Here is a 14,960-nt window from a genome sequence, read left to right as displayed (position 1 = left end):
CCACCTTCAAAATGACATATACAGAATATAGAGAATACCAGTTGGAATCAACTTGTGTAAGTGTGTGTGTGTGTGTGTGTGTGTGTGTGTGTGTGGCCCAGGAACTCAAACCATTCTCCCTCCACTATAACACCATATCAACAGAGCTCAGACCCTCTCCTCTCCTCCATACAACCACATCATATCAACAAGCTCCAATACAATGGTAGTTTACACCTGAGACTGACACAGACACAATTCCTATTTAAGAAGTTCTCAGGGAAGCTCAAAGACATTGAGAACAAAAGCAACAGACAGAGGTCTTTGTTTCAACAGTTAGAGTAAACATTCAATACACCTGACCTCCCAGATTCTAGGACCTAAAAGAACCAACAAAACCTCACACGGAAAGCCTATTACCAGATTTAGCATATAGCAAACCCTTCTTTCAACAAAAATAATACAAAGCACACTAAAACACCAGAAAAATAAGTCTACTAGAAAAAATACACAGACTTCAGAACCAGAATTATATACGGTAACCAACAAGAGGGTCCAATTGTGCTATTGACTGAGAAAGTTAATGACCCATGAAACAGGGAGATGGTACAAGAATGAATTTTATTCAGTGTCTAGGAACACAGCAGCAGTTTTGCTTGCAAGTCGACTTCTCAAATCTAAGAGATTGAGGAACTTCAGTATAGCATGAGGGATATAATGAGGGAGAGAAAGGCTAACCAGAGTGATATTAAGGTCTTTCCTTGAGTGGGTAGGGATTGTCTTGAAACCTGGGTGCTAACCTTTACCCTCCTTTTGCAGGTTAGTATTCTTTTCATGCTATCTGGTGAAAAGGGGCTGGGAAAGTTAGGTTCTGAAACAAAATGGTTCTTGGCTGATCGGCATATCCATTTGCAGATCTCAGAAGGATCTGACCAAAAGATTAGGCAGCAAGTGACAGACAACATATGACACCAAAGATGCCAATCCATTTTATCCTGTTCTTGTCATTGCCAGGAGTGTTAGCAGTAAAAATGGCCTCCAAGTCCCTAAAAATTACCCTAGGCAACTGCTTATCATTACCCACACGGCTAAAGTGTTATCTACATCAAAGCTAGTGGAGATTGACAATGTATGGTGTGGCTGTGTTATCCTGGCTGGTTTTATGTCAACTTGATACAACTAGAGTCATCTGAGAGGAGAAAACCTCAACTGAGAAAAATTCCTCCATAAGATTGAGCTATTGGCAAGCCTTTAGGGCACTTTCTTAATTAGTGATTGATGTGAAGAGGGTCCAGCCCATTATGGGAGGTTCCATCTCTGGACTGGTGGTCCTGGGTTCTACAAGAAAGCAGGCTGAGCAAGCCACAGGAAGCAAGCCAGTGTTTCAAGTACCCTTCCATTGCCTTTGTATCATCTCCTGCCTCCAGGTTCCTATCTGCCTTTGTTCCTGTCCTGACTTTCTTCAATGATAGATTATGGATTTTGAAGCATAAGCCAAATAAATCCTCTCCTTCCCAAGGTTCTTTTGGTCATGGTGTTTCATCACACAATCACTAAGGCATGTGTGACTTCCAAAATTAGTGATTTTTAAGTTAACTAAGAAAATGAAGATAGGCTTATTTCCATTTTTCCTCCTTAATTATTTGGTACAAAGTGCTAAGTGATTAGCTTTGTTGAAGCTCTGGCTTCAAGCTTAAGTACCATATAAACTGGGTACCTGTAATCCCAGTACTCAGGACATGGAGGCAGAAGGATAAGAAGTTCAAGGTCATCCTTGACTATATAGAAAACTTAATACCAGAATGGACTACATAAAATATTATCTCAAATAATTTGTAAATTGACACAGAATTTGAAGTTATCATACCTGATACTTTGAATAAGTATGACCCCCCTAGGCCATCCTTGTTTCCCAGTTGGTGGAACTGTTTGGGAAGGATTAGAAAATGAGGAGCTCTGCTGGATAACGTTGAAGTTGGTTGTCTTTAGAGAGCCAATTATTTGTGCTTGGTCAATGATGATAGACTCCCTTTAGTCAGTGGGGTTCTAAAAGTCTCCCCTGATCAGGGTGACCCCAGGTCTTGTAAGGAGCTAAGAAGTATCACATAGCTCTCAGGGCAGATTACAGGCCAGACCCTTCCCTGATAAGGAAACTGCTCTAGTAAGCAACTAGGAATTCCTAGAAATGCCCCAACCTCCTAAAAATCTGAGTCCAGCAGTGACCTTCAATTGTACTTGGAGATTCCCTCTCCCAACCCAGGATAAGTAAGGCCTGTATTTTCTTCTTGTGATAGGACCATTAAGCATCCCTGACCCCCTGACCCCAGTGAATCAAACATATTCACTCTTGAAATCCCTCCCTCTGCCCAGCGTTTATATTGCCCTTGATTTCACACAAATAAAGGTATGCACTTTCTCACTTTAAGACCCTCTGAGATTCATCATTTATCCTCCATTGGCCTCATCTTACCAGGCCTGCCCTCTAGCCTTCTGGGCCTGGGTCTCACCAGGCCTGTGTCTAGCTGCAAGCTGACCAGACATGGGCTTTCACCAGCACCTCTGCCGTGCTTAGCAGCTTGACCAAGAGCTGTAACACTTTGGTATCACCATAGGTTTTGGAATGCTGCAGTTTTCACTGCCACCAGTGATCTCATGCTAAAAGAGCCATTCAGTAACACTCTGTAGAAAACCTTTTCCACAACCTGGCTTAGTGCACTTGGGCCTCACCCTAAAGGGCTCTAGCTGCTCCTGAGAGAAACAGAACTGCCTGTTCTTCATCTGGAAGCTAAGCTCCAGGACCCCAGCAGAGATCCAGGCCCTTACGGGTTTCAAAAGACTCATGCCATCCAGTGTGCCCTCCCTGTCTTCTACTTTTGGTCAAGGTGTGAACTCTCAGCTGTTTCTGCTGCCATGCTTTTGTTCTGGCATCATGAATTCTAGTCCTCTGAAATCATAAGCCCAGATTAAATGCTTTTGTTTATAAATTGCCTTGGCCATGATGTTTTATCACAGCAATAGAAAAGTAAATAAGACAGTGCCTATAAGAAAAAAAAATGTTAAGAATTGCTTAATGGCAGCCCTCAGAAACCATAACATCAAGAAGGTAGTAAAGTGACTTGTGATTTAAAAAGGGAGATATAGACCAAGCTAGAATCCCACACCCAAGAATTCCATAAAATTCCACGAAGTGCCAAATGAAGAATGTTTAACTTCAATCTGACAACATTTATGTTATTTTTATTGAAAACTCATACAATATATTCTGATCCTACTTCCCCTCCCCCATTTCTCTGGAATCCTCCCCTCCCCCATCTGACTCTGTACCTTCTTTCTCTCTCTCTTTAGAACACAAGCATACATAATAGAAAACAACATTTTTTTTAAAAAAAGCACAAGATAGACACACACAAAAAGAAAAAACACAAGCGCGAGAGAGAGACCCGTAAGATTAAAGAAAAAAAAAAAATGCCCAAACACATGTACCCAAAGGACACTTCATCCAATCATAGGTTGCTTAAGCAAGTTCATTGCCACTCTATTCAGAATAGTCAGAAATTGGAAACAACATAGATGTCCCTCAGCAGAAGAATGGATAAAGAAAATGTGTTTCATTTATACTATGAACTATTATTCAGCTCTTCAAAAAAAAAAAAAAACAAAAAAAAAAAAACAAAAACAATGACATTATAAAATTTGCAGGTAAATGAATAGAACTAGGAAAAAAAAAACATCCTGATTGAAGCAACCCAAACCTAGAAAGATTAATATGGTATGAATTTGGTTGTATCTGAATATTAGCTATTAAATAAGTGATAACCAAGCTACAATCCATAGACCCTTGATAGGCTACATATACAAGAGATTAGGGAGAATACATGGATCTCCCTGGGAGGGGAAAATAGAATAGATTTTATGGGTCACAAGAGAGGGAGGATCAGCTAAGAGAGGAGAGAAGGAGATGCGATGGAGGGAGGGAGTTGAGGGGGAACAGAATTGAAGAGCATTTGAGGGGCAGTATGGAAAGCTAGTGCAGTAGAAACCTCCTATAGTATGCAGAGGTGATCCAAACACTGAGGAAGACACAACCCTACTGGCCATCTCTTGTCACTAAATCAAGCTTCCAGTACTGGGACTGGGTTTCATTCAATTGAATTTTTGGCCAAAGAAGTCCCATGGAAATCCCCGAAAAACCCAAGCTCTCACCAAAACAAAAGGTTGCTGTCCACAAGACCCCATTGCTAAAGACAAAATCTATGCAAATCACTGAACATGGAGAGGTCAAGCCGGTGCCTACATAGAACCTTCACCCCAATGATCTAGTGTCTATGACATAGGAAGGTACTCTGCAGGCTACCAAAAGAGAAAAGTAAACACCAACCCAACAACAAAACCTGCCTGCCTGCAAAATATGCTAGGGCAATGGTGGCACAAACCTTGTAGGAATAACCAACTGATGTCTGACTTGACTTAAGGCCCACTACCATGAGATGGAACCCATACCTCACTGCTTGGGAGACCAAGAACCAGAGTCTAGATAACTCAGAGACCTAAAAACAAATACTACTGGTCTTTTAAAAAATAAGTAACAATAAAAAAGGCTCCTAATAATATTCTGCTATTGGTACATTATTGAGTCATCATCAGAGAAGCTTCCTCCTGCAACAGATGGAACAAACACCGAGACCCACAGCCAGACACACACACACACACACACACACACACAGAGAGAGAGAGAGAGAGAGAGAGAGAGAGAGAGAGAGAGAAGGAGAGAGAGGGAGATACCACGACCTTGGAACGCACAGCTCTAAATGAGGTGTCTCTATCAAATTTCTTCCCTCAGAGCTCAGAGAACTCCAGGGAAGAGGAGGCAAAAGAAATGGGTAGATAACGGGAACAGAGGATACCAAAGGCTCTATAACAACTGAGCAAAGCTCATACGAACTCACAGAGACTAAAGCGACATGTACAGGCCCTGGATGAATCTGCACCAGGTCCTCTGCATAGATATTATAGCTTTCAGTTTAGTACTTTTGTGGGACATCTGAGTGTGTAAATGAGTGGGTCTCTGATTCTTGTGCCTTCTCATGGGGCTCTTTTATTTTTTTGTTGGCTTGGTTTGTCCAACTTCAATGGGTTGGTTTTTGTTTTATGATATGTATATGCATATATATGGTTTTATCATATATGTATATAGGGTTTTATTATATATATTTTTATAACACACATATACATATGTATATATGTATGTATGTATTATCTGTTACCTCCTAGAAGCCTGTTCTTTCTAATGAGAGACAGAGAGTAGATCCAGATGGGAGAGGAGGTAGAAAGAAACCTCATTAGAAGGAGAAACTGAATTCAGACTATATTGTACGAGAAAAGAATGAATGCAGCCACTCCTTATGAGACTTAACAGACTAGGATCAGAAGGAAAGAAGAGAAGACCTCCCCTACTAGTGGACTTGGGGAGGGGTGTGTGTGGAGAAGGAGGAGAAAGGAAGGGATTGGGAGGGGAGGAGGGAGGGAACTACAGAGGGGATACAAAGTAAATAAAGTGTAATTAATAAAAAAAATTTAAAAAAAGAAAAAAGACTCTATGATTAATAAAAGCAGATGATAAAAGAGAAGAGAAAAATAAAATAAAAAGACTGATTTTCTTTAAAAAGAAAAAAAGCCCAAACAAAGCAATATGGTACCAAAAAATCTACAAAAGGATCGTTGAAATTTATTTTGTCTTGGCCATCTACTGTTAGGTATGGGGCCTACCCTTAAGTGGCATAGGTTCCCTTGGAGAACACTAATTTCTTATTTTTAAAAAAATCAATACAGATGTTATAAATGCTAGTTTTCAATTTCTGCTAATATTTTGTCATGTTCACATCATCTCTTGAGGAAAGAGAAATGAGTCCTTTTTAGAAATAAGAGTCCTCTTTAGAAAAGAGAAATTAAGTTCCCCTGATGATAAGGTAATTCTAAGACCTTATTAGAGTTGCCAGTGTCCACAACTGGAGGAAATGTTGGAGGCTGATACATGGATCTAGAGAAAATAACTCATCACCAAGTACTTGTCAGCAATGAGTGAAAAATTTTGCATTGCTCCTTCTAGCCCTACTGTTCACACCACTGTGTTTTAACACCAGCCTTCTCTAACACAGACTCACAGGTAACGTCTTCTAAACTCCATGCAGAGCTCATGTTTCCAAGTAATAGTAGTAATACCAGCAACAACAAAGACGGAATGTAATGCTGTCATGTGGTTATAACAGACGCGTTTCACATACACAGAAAAGGACAGGGAGTGCTTACTTGGAGTGCTTACCTGTTACCTGGGTTACCTGTGAAGTGAGCTGGTGTTATTTGAAAGGAGACGGAGACTGGTCATAAGTGGTGCTGCAGATACCAGCCATGCCATTAACTGCAGAAAATAATTACAATTGATATGCTGAGAGAAGAAAGAAAATGGAATTGTGTGAACTGATAAATTAGAACCACAGAAGGCAGGGGCAAAATAGATTTTCTTTTTTTAAAGTTTGAAACAGGGAAGATATTAGTTTAACTATATAATTGCTTCAAATGCACATAGCCTAATATACTAATTAAAATTCAAAAATGACAGGGTGGCTCTAAAATGTCTAACCCAATACATGCTGTCTCTAAGAAAGCCACATTAATTAAAAGAACAGATAAGATAAAAGTAAAGAAATGAAGAAAGGTTTGTCTTGCTAACACTTATCAAAACAAAGATGTGTAATGAAAGGTGTATTATTTCAATTAACTTCTAGAAAAGACCTCTTCAGAACAAGAAAACTCCTGATTGCTAAAAGTATACTTAATTTTCTGAGAAAACATAACACTTACTAAGCCACATAGAACCAGTAAAAGAGGATTAATACACTTGATATGAAATTTGAATAGAGATCCAAGATAAAGAGAATTGATCACTATTCAGAACTCTCTCGACAAATACAGAAAACAGAAAATTAGTAAAGAGTTAGTTGAACGAGACAGCACCACCAATCAACTACATCTGATTGACATTTTTGGCAAATTTCAACAATAGTAGAATAAACATTTCCCTCTGAACTTATTCAACAGTCACTTCTCAAAGAATTTAAAGGAATAAAAATTACACAAAGTATACCTTGTTGGCATATTTAAAATCCATTTTAGTGGGTTCTTACATCTGTATCTCCAAATGGTGGGACCTAGAAATGATCATCCTGAGTGAGGTATCCCAAAAGCAGAAAGACACACATGGTATATACTCACTTATATAGACCTATAAGATAGGATAAACATACTGAAATCTATACACCTAAAGAAGATAAACAAGAAAGAGGACCCTGGATATTCTGACCCTGGTTTATCAGGTATCTTCAGGACTGGCTGCAAAGTCCTCCTCTGGGGCATAGCAGGGCTGCTCCTCCCTCAGAGTTGGGGGGAGGTCAAAGAGCCTGCCATTGAGTTCATGTCAGAAACAGTCCCTGTTCCCCTTAATAGAGTACCCACTTGGATACTGAGCTACCATGGGTTACATCCGAGCAGAGGTTCTAGGTTATATCCGTACAAGGTTCTTGGTTGGAGAAACAATCTCATAAAAGACACCTGTGCCCAGATATACTTGATCCTTGTGGAGCTCCTGTCCTCTCCAGGTCATATTAACTCCCTCTTCTTTCTTATGATTCCCTGCACTCTGCCCAAGGTTTGGTTAGGAGTCTTAAAATCTGTTTTGATACACTGCTAGGTAGTCTTTCAGAGGCCTTCTGTGATAGGCTCCTTCTGTCCTGTTACTTGTTTTTCTCCTACATCCAATGTCCATCCCATTTGTCTTTATAAGTGAGGATTGATCATCTTATCCCGGGTCCTCTTTCTTGTTTATCTTCTTTAGGTGTATAGATTTCAGTATGTTTATCCTATCTTATAGGTCTATGTAAGTGAGTATATACCATGTGTGTCTTTCTGCTTCTGGGATACCTCACTCAGGATGATCGTTTCTAGGTCCCACCATTTACCTGCAAATTTCATGATTTCCTTGTTTTTAATTGCTGAGTAGTATGCCATTGTGTAAAAGTACCACAATTTCTGTATCCATTCCTCAACCGAGGGACATCTGGGTTGTTTCCAGGTTCTGGCTATTACAAATAAAGCTGCTACTAACATATTTGTATGTTTTTGAAGAAGTGTGGATTTCTTTTTTTCTTTCTTTTTTGGTCTTTTGAGACAGAGTTTTTCTGTGTTGGCTGTCCTGGACTCGCCCTGTAGACCAGGCTGGCCTTAAACTCACAGAGATCTGCCTGACTCTGCCTCTGTCTCCCCGAGTACTGGGATTACAGGTGTGCACCAATTCGCTGGTGTGGATTTATTTCTTAATCCTCAGTTTTGTTCAATTAGCCATTATGTCTATTTTTATGCCAAAACCATCCTATATTTGTCATTGTGGCTCAATGTCACATGTTTAAACCAGGTATTGAGGTACCAGCATTGATTCCCCCCCCCTTAGGATTACTTCACCTGATTGGAGTCTTTTATGCTTCCTTATAAACTGTTTGGTTTTCCTAGGTTTATGAGAAATGTTATCAGTATTTTGACAGCAAGTTCTTTGAATCTGTACAGAACTTTGAGACGTGCAGCCACTTTAACAGTGGTAATTGTTACGAACCACAAACACAGTACTCTTTCCACCATTTAGTTCCTCTTCAATTTTCTTTCTCCAGAAAGAAAACTGTCCTTATTGAGGCTTTTAAAATATTTAGGTTTTTCTAGGTGTTAAATTTTGTTGTTTTGGTGGCTATTTTGAATCAATTGTTTTTCTTACTTTATTTTGTTTTGAGTTCATTGTTGGGATATAGAAAGCTACTGATGTTTGTGTATTGGTTTTGTGTCCTTATATTTTACTGAATTTGTTTATCAATCCTAATAGTCTTCAGTGATGTCTTTAGGCTTGCCTATACATAAATTCATAGCATCTAAATGAGGATAAATTGAAATCCTCCTCTTCCAATTGCATGCTTTTTGTTTATTTCTCTTGCCTATTTCAGCTAAAATCCTAACACCATATTGAATAAAAGTGTTTTAAAAAAGACCCCCACGATGACTCATGGCTAATGCCCTGGTGGTAGCTCCAACAGCCGTCAATGAGATGGTAGTAACAATGGTGGCTGTAGTTCCAAGATCCCTTTTCTGTCTGAAGAGAGTCATAGCGTGAGGGGCATCAATGGGCATAGGCACCCAGTGAGGCATGCGAGTAACCAGGGCATACCTAACTTTACTAGCATTCCAGCATTGGGCAAAAAAGCAAGTATGATTACCACAATTACTTGGCTCTATCTGGCTAATAATGAATAAAAATGGGGGATATAGACAAACAGGTGTGGGCTTATAGGAAATATTATGAGAAGCCTTAACCCCTCGTTGGAACATCCTGCGTCAGTTCTAGAACTAGCAGTGGTGGTGTCTGAGGTCTGAGTAGGTTCAGGAGACCATTGCCCCCAGGGGCGAGATGTGCTCCATGCCAATTGACTAACTCCATGTTTTCCTCCAATTTTGAAAGTCATACTGGACAGACTGCTCAGACCCTGAATAATCATTTAGCCAATGTAGCTCATGCCTTAGTTGTACATAAAGGAATTAATGCTCAACTAAAAGGAAGCTTGATGGTGTTCAATCAGAGGATTGACCTCTTGCAGGAGCAAATTGATACCCTATGGCAAATCGCTCAACCTGGCTGTCAATGAAAGTATGCTGGACTTTGTGTCACTAGCATACAACATGAGAATTTTTCCTGCGCTGCAAATCTGTCTAAACAATTGTCGAGCTATATTTTAGGTAATTGGACTGGAGAATTCGATACTACGATGGAGCAGCTGAGAGTGGCCATTGTCACAGTAAATTCTACCGGAGTGGACGCAGGACTAGCCACAGGATTATCAACATGGATTGCTGCAGCCATGAATCATCGGAAGGAATGGGCGGGCATGAGAGTGTTAGCAGGCCTTCTGGTGTTGGTCTCCTTGGTTTGCCTGTGGTATATATGCAAGATTAGAGTCTCACAACAGTGTGATGCAGCCATGATCATTCAGGCCTTTACAGCCATTGAAGCAGGACAGTCTCCCCAAGCATGGTTGGATACCATAAAAAGCTAAAATGATACGCTCAGGATGCGAGGCTAAGCACTGCACTCAGGGTCAGCCGCTTCGGACCCAGAGAAGAGCATGTCTGATTGCATGCGGGTTGACGCCCCAGGTCCCGCCTCTGAGAAAAAGGTATCGGACGGTCTGATGCTCTTTGGGTGGATGACACCTAAATGAACATCTGTACAAAGTCCCAATTTATTTCTAATATCAGAGATCAGACATCTACTCTTGCCTGATGCGTCTAAAACAAAAAGGGGGAACTGTAGAGAGCTGCGGAATGCTATGCCTTAAAGATGGAGCTGGTTTCCGCCTTCCACCTTCCCGATGGTGAGTGCTCTCTGTCACGAACAACTCCACATTTGGCTAAGGCCGAGGATCTGGCTTGCTTCCATGTATGTGGACCTATCTGCATTGCCCCCGTGGCACGCCTGGGTTGGCTACCCAGAGGCTATTTAAGCTGTGGGCTGGCTTTCCCCGGGGTCCGAGGATTGTTCAATGTTCCTGAATAAACTGCATTGAAAAAAAAAAAAAGACCCCCACGTCTTGCTCCTGACCTAAGAGAAATGCTTTATTCTCTGAAAGTTGATATAATATTGACTATGAATTTATCATATACACCCTTTATTATATTGAGGTATAATCATTGCACACCTAACTTATTCAAGGCTTTTAACATATGGGTTGTTAGATTTTATCCAATGCTTTCCTGCATCTGCTGATGACTGTGGTTTTTATCTTTGATTCTGTTTATGTATTATATTACACTTAATGGTTTACTTGTGTTGAATCACATATCCCTGGGATGAAACCAACTTGATCATGATATAGCAGTTTCTTAAATAGGCTCTTGAATTCAATTTGGAAGTATTTTATTGAAGATTTTTGCATGTATGTTCATCAATGTTGATCTATGGTCTCTCTCTCTCTCTCTCTCTCTCTCTCTCTCTCTGTGTGTGTGTGTGTGTGTGTGTGTGTGTGTGTTTCAAGTTTTTTTTTTCTTGAGCAGTTTTTTTATTTGCCTGTAGTATTCCCTTCTTTCCAAAACTTTATCTTTCAAAGACCGCACAACCCTAGGTGTTTCCTTTGTAAATTTCACATGTGAATTGCACTCATTCCCAATATCAATTCTATTCTGTGAACTCATTATATAAAAATACAGTCTAATTTGAACAAAAACAAATCAAAGATGGAATGCTTATTTCTTTCTCCTCCTCCTCTTCTTCCTTCTCTCTTTCTCTCTCTCTCTCTTTCTCTCTCTCTCTCTCTCTCCTTGCACACATTTTTGAGACTGAATTAAATTATGGAGATGATGGCAGAGCAGCTTGTTGAAAGTAGTTCTGTTCTGTTAGTGCCTTTCTGGTTCTGCTCTGCCATTATTGAGTAGTAAATGGCTTTCAATCTCATCTTCAATGGGAACAGGAAGATATAACTGATCAGATATTCAGAATATCAAACAATAAGTGGTAGTGAGATGGTCAGAGGGAAGTCATATGCTGCCTCAGAGCTAACCTTCTCCTTATTATGTTAGTCAAAATACTATCTGCAAAATGGTATTTCTATTTTTATACTGTTTGCATTTGGTTTCTACAGGATTAAATCTGGAGATACATAATTGATGAAAAACATCATCATTCTGTTTTTAGCATTTGTTTAGACCTGTAAGAGCTTCACCACCATGCTGTCTAGACAACTAAACTTGACTAAAGGCAGAAAGCTTCTAATTTACACAAATGTGAGTTAGTGGGGAGTCAGCCAAGGACACAATCCTGAAGCATACTGCTGGAATCCCCAGAACAGAAGAGAAGCCAGCTGAAGAGTCAGTGGGAACTGGTTAGCTTTAGATGGTCCATAAGCAGGTGTTTTACAAGTGCTTCATTACTGATTCCATACCATACTTTATTGAAATAGAATCACAGTGATGAGAGCAATCATGTCCAGTTGAGAAGATGCCAGAAATGACTTATGCAGTGCAGGAGGTACACCTTACAAATTTAGGGATCTGATTCACACTGAATTGTGTATGAGCAACCATGCAGTTTTGTGGCACTTTAATGGCAGATAAGTCAAAGCTATTCATATTTTGTCATATGTGAATCCTGTGTATACTTCTATAACCATGAGTGGAAAACCTGAAAACATTTTGATATTTGTATGCAACCACAAATGTACATAGCTTAGAGCAAATTTTTTTTATTAAGTACACTTTATTCACTTTATATCCCCCCATAAGCCCCTCCCTCCTCCCCTCTTAATTCCACCCTCCCATCCCCTTCTTCACACATACCCCTTCCCAAGTCCACTGATAAGGGAAGTCCTCCTCTCCTTCCTTCTGATCTTAGTCTATCAGATCTCATCAGGAGTGGCTGCATTGTCATCTTCTGTGGCCTGGTAAGGCTGCTCCCCCTCAGGGGGAGGTGATCAAAGAGCAGGCCAATCAGATTATGTCAGAGGCAGTCCCTTTTCCCATTACTATGAAACCCACTTGGACACTGAACTGCCATGGGCTACATCTGTGCAGGGGTTCTAGGTTATCTCCATGCATAATACTTGGTTGGACTATGAATCTCTGGAAAGACCCCTGTGCTCAGATTTTCTGGTTCTGTTGCTCCCCTTGTGGAGTTCCTGTCCTCTCCAGATCTTTACTATGTCCTACATCTTACATAAGATTCCATGCACATTGCCCAACAGTTGGCCATAAGTCTCAGCATCTGCTTTGATAGTCTGTAGGGCAGTCTTTCAGAGGCCCTCTGTGGCGGGTTTCTAGCTTGTTTCCTGTTTTCTTCTTCTTCTGATGTCCTTCCTCTTTGCCTTTCAGGATGGGGATTGAGCATTTTAGCCAGGGTCCTCTCTCTTGATTAGTTTCTTTAGATGTACAGATTTTAGTAGAGCAAAATTTTTATGATGATTCATTCACTCCACTCTGAAGTATTAGCTCTAAAGAAGTGGACACTTACATACTAACACAAAACCCATATGCAAATACTGAAACCAGTCCCTACAATTAAAAATGGTTTGAAAATAAACAGGAAAGGAACAAATGATTAATATAAGAATAATATAGATGTATCTCAAAGTAATTTTCTAAATGAAAGAAAAATCTGGTCTCAAAATATTAACTACAACAAAGCTCTATTTCTTTGATAATGCATATAATGGTTTATGTGGTAATCAACTGACACAATCTAGAATCACACGGAACCAAAATCTTACTGAGGGATTAGGCATGCCTCTGGGGATTGTCTGAATTGCCTTAACTGCTGTGGGAAGAGCCAGCCTGAAAGTGGGTGGCATTGGTCCCCAGTTTTGGGCTCTGGACTATATAACAAGAGAGAAATCTAACTGGGCACTAAGCATGCATGCATTTATTTCTCTGCCCTCTACTGTGAATGTGATATGACTAAATGCCTCAAGCCCCTGCTCCCATGACTCCTCTGCAGTGATAGGTTAGCATAAAAATTGTAAGTGAAAATAAACTTTCTCCTGTAGGTTGCTTTGTGTCAGGATATTTTATCACAGCAACAATAAAACTAGGAATAAAACTAGGACAGTATAGAAAGGTCGAAACTGGAGGTTGATCAGCAGGTGTCAATAAGGACCTGGATGGACGAGAGCTTGGCTACAAGCATGGGTGATTTAGGAGGCAGTAACAGAACTATTCTAAATCTGAGTTGGGTGGTGTTTTCCTGACTCCAAAATACACACTGGTTTATAACACTGACCACAAAAGAGCCTAACTTTGCAACATATTAATCATGCAACCAAACAAGCATCAAGATGTCCTCATCTCTGTTATCCTGCCTCTGCCTCCAGTCTCCTCCCTTTGCTTTTCCCTCTCCTGGATATTGCCCAGACTACAACCTGCTAATCTGTTCTCTCTCTCCTCTCTGTCCTCTCTCTCTCTCTCTCTCTCTCTGGAAACAGGGTCTGCCTACATAGCCCTGACTGTCCTGGAACTCACTATGTAGACCAAGCTGGCTTCAAACTTACAGCGATTCACCTGTCTCTGCCTCCCAGAGTGCTGGAATTAAAGGCATGCATCACCACTCCTGGCCCAACCTGTTTTCATGATTGTGAAATATTTCTATCATTAAAAATTAAGATATAATTAAAAAATCATGTCCAATGACTAATCTTGGTTGTCAACTTGACACAAGTAGGAAGAAGGATCCTCCATTGATGAATTTTCTTCATCATATTGGTTTATAGGAATGTTATGGGAACATTTTCTTGATTTAACTGAAGTAAGAGGACCCAGCCCACTGCAGGCAGTAATATCTCTAGGTAGATGGTCTGGGCTATACAAGAAGGGTAGCTGAGAGAATGGAGAGATAGCTCAGTGGTTAAGAACATGGGTGCTTTTCCAGAGGGCCAATTGAACCAATCCAGGTTCAATTCCCAGCACTCACATGGCAGCTCACAACTGTCTGCAACTCAAGTTCCAGGGATTCTGACACCGTCACACACATACATACACAGAGGCAAAACACCAATGCACATACAATAAAAATAAATAATTTAGAAAAGAAGGGTAGCTAAAATATGAGCCTTAGGACCAAGCCAATAAGGAGCATTCCTCCATGGTTTCTGCTTTAGAGAGCAAACTAGATCACTGGGTGTGTACACCATACAAACTGTTGTAACCACACAAGAGAACTAAAATATGCATCCAAAGGAAAATGTGTTGTTTTGAATGACAATATCCTCCATAGACTCATAGGTTTATACACTTGAATGTTTTGTTCCCAGCTGAAGAAACTGGGATTAGGAGAAGCAGCCTTATTGGAAGTATGTCACTGGAGTTGGGCTTTGAGGTTTCAAAAGATGCCACTATTCCCAGCCAGCAGCCTG

This window comes from Meriones unguiculatus, chromosome 1, assembly GCF_030254825.1.
Source record: "Meriones unguiculatus strain TT.TT164.6M chromosome 1, Bangor_MerUng_6.1, whole genome shotgun sequence".
NCBI classification, from domain to species: Eukaryota; Metazoa; Chordata; class Mammalia; order Rodentia; family Muridae; genus Meriones; species Meriones unguiculatus.
The sequence above is the reverse complement of the archived record's forward strand: the minus strand, read 5'-3'. Positions refer to the sequence as shown.